The sequence below is a fragment of the Sardina pilchardus genome, chromosome 13 (genome assembly GCF_963854185.1).
Source record: "Sardina pilchardus chromosome 13, fSarPil1.1, whole genome shotgun sequence".
Lineage (NCBI taxonomy): Eukaryota > Metazoa > Chordata > Actinopteri > Clupeiformes > Clupeidae > Sardina > Sardina pilchardus.
In genome coordinates this window covers 14502196-14504996 of record NC_085006.1, presented here as the reverse complement: position 1 = coordinate 14504996, position 2801 = coordinate 14502196, and the positions used below count along the sequence as shown (strand labels likewise).

General features: G+C 48.4%; 1 protein-coding gene across 1 annotated transcript in view; it reads left to right on the top strand.

Moving 5' to 3' along the window:
• The first annotated feature begins 1934 nt into the window (after positions 1-1934).
• The window catches only part of bmp16 (bone morphogenetic protein 16), a 13656-nt gene continuing 12789 nt past the window's right edge, over positions 1935-2801 (top strand). The window contains exon 1 of the mRNA XM_062552650.1: positions 1935-2739. The gene's annotated coding sequence lies outside the window, so the exon portion shown is untranslated. The remainder of the gene's footprint in view (positions 2740-2801) is intronic.

The following is a 2801-nucleotide window of genomic DNA, read 5'->3' as shown; positions in this document are numbered from 1 at the left end:
CCCAGTAATGGACAAGCCTTTGCCTTTAAAAACCTTCTGCCCCCCCTCGGCTTGTAGAGTAGGGAGATTGTGTGTATGTGTATATTTGAGGCATATGACTGTTCATCTGTTCATGACTCTAGAGACGGATACAGTCTGGAGACAGTTCTCCTTTGAGAAATACGGTCTCAAATATACGGTTACAATGTTGCCATCTGAAGGTTCCATTTGATGATGTAATAATGAACTCATTGGAATGTCTCGGAACCGTATATCTATACCCACTCAAGCATACTATACTCACTTCTGTGAGTTTCGAGGAAAAAACAGCACATGTTGCTCACCAATATACTCAGAGCAAGCCGTCTGATTCCCTTCTCATACCGAAGTCTCCTCACAGACATGACATTACACCTGTGACTCACCTGAATGGGCTCTAGACAACAAACAAATCACAATCAATCACTCATGTCAAAACACACAAACAAAAACAAGAACCTCATAAATTCCCAAACTGACACGACGGGGTCAAAATGGGGCTCTGTGAGTTCATAGCGTCATTAAGTCTTTTTTACGGTTGTGGGGGGGCAAGGGGCTAAGTGTCCCTCAGGTAGGCGTGACTGCGCGACTAACGACCCCGCTGACACAGCCTGTCATTGAGGGAGTGCAGGTGGATTGACGAGGGGAGGGGGCTCATAGAGTGTGGTGTTCCCCCCAGAAAACTGGTGAACAGGGCCAGGTATCATTCAGATGATGGTGGAGGAAACTAAGGGGAAGTGTGTGTGTGTGTGTGTGTGTTTGTTTGTGTGTGAATTGTGTTTGCTTGTTTGTGTGTGTGTGTGTGTGTGTGGGGGGGGGGGGGTGTTTATGTGTGTGTTTATGCATACATGCATGTATGTATGTATGTGTGTGTGTGTGTGTGTGTGTGTGTGTGTGTGTGTGTGTGTGTGTGTGTGTGTGTGTGTGTGTGTGTGTGTTTGAGGTGGCACTCTGATGGGGAGGGAAGTGTGTGAGGATAAAAGGACTGACACGGAAAAGGGAGTGATTCTCCAGATGCAATCTGATCTGTCAGACAACACATCTCCTCATAGGCTCATCTGCTGAATACCAATGGGCTGGAAGGACAATTGCACCTTGCTCTCTCATGCACAGTAAAAAAGCAGAATGACAGAGAGACAGAGGAAGGGAGGGAGGGAGGGAGGGAGGAAGGGAGTGAGTGAGAGAGAGAGAGGGAGACGGAGAGCAAGAAAGAACATTAAAAAAAAAGCACTGTGTGATTTCATTGGCTGGCTCCCTCTCCATTCATCCACAGACCTCTTGGAGTGATTTCATCGTCCCGTCCTCCTCTCCCCTTCATTCATTCATCACTTTGCTTTCTGTCGTATGGGTATGAGTGAGAGAGAGAGAGAGAGAGAGAGAGAGAGAGAGAGAGAGATAGAGACAGAGAGAGGGGGAGAACAGGTCAGAGAGATAGAGAGAGACCGAAAGAAAGACAAAGAAAGAAAGGCAGACAGAAAAAGAGAGAGAATGAGAGTGAGAGACAGAGTGCGAGAGGACGACAGGGGCATGATGTCCAGCACTGGCTTTGAGAAATGTATCGTGCGAGGCCTGTTATCATTGGCGACGTGTTCTGCTTCCTCTAAACAGCAACAATGAAAAACCACACAGCGACACAGCAGTGAAAGTAACCAAAGTAGACAGACCTGCAGCAGATAGTCAATCGGTCAACCCTGACCTTATCTATGTGTGTGTGTGTGTGTATGTGTGTATGTGAGAGAGTGAGTGAGTGTTTGTCAGTGTGTGTGTGTGAGAGAGAGATAGACAGAGGGAGGGGGAATGAGGGGGGGGGGGTCTGCTTCAGTGACATCACTATCGGGGAGGATCCGTATGGACAGGAAAGTCAATTAGAGTTTAACTGAGTTTACCAGCTGGAGAGAGATAGAGAGGGAGGGAGAGAGAGAAAAAGAGAGAGAGAGAGAGAGAGAGGAAAAAGGGGAGGAGAGCGGACGGGTGAAGGAGAGACTCTTCAGAGAGAGGAAGGGAGAGAGACGGTTAGGAAGTAAGGGACTCAGGAGAGCCTTTTTATTGCTGTCACACCGCTTAGCGAAAAAGAGGAAAAAAAAAAAACCCAAACCTTCCTTTTTGACTTTTTTTTTCTCCCTCCTCTATCACCTCTCTTATATATATTTTTCCTTTCACTCTCTCTGTCTGTTGCCTGTTGTGTAGTTGCTCTCTGGCTCCGCTTGCTGCAGGAGCGGGAGGAACGGCGCTGGGAGTTGGGAGTCTCCGAGTCACTGGTCAGCGGACAGGGGAACGCCGGAGACAGACCGAGAGAGAGAGAGAAGGAGCGAAAGAGAGAGAGAGGGGGGTTTGTTTGTTTTTCGGGGGAAAGAGGGAGAGGAGCGCTTATCTGACAACGGACAACAGGTTGAGTGGATGAGAGAGGGTGCAAGAGAGATAGAGAGAGAGAGCGAGAGAGAGAGAGAGGGAAAGAGGGAGGGAACAGGTCATCCATCCCAGTACTGACATGGAGGGGAGTCAGACTTTAGCCCTCCAGTGCTGTAACTGGGGTTAGCCTCAGAGAGAAACAGTGACAGAGAGAAAGAGAGTAAAAGAGGAAGAGAGAAATAGAGAAAGAGAGAAGGAGGGTGCGCTGCATTCTCCTCTGTTGAGCGCGGGAGAGAGCGTGAGGCAAGGGTCCGTAACACTGGAGCTCAAGGACAAGCCATGGACTCTGCACACTATCTACAACGCCTGGACGTGAGTACCTTACACACACTCACACACACACATACAAACAGACATACACACACAAACACACA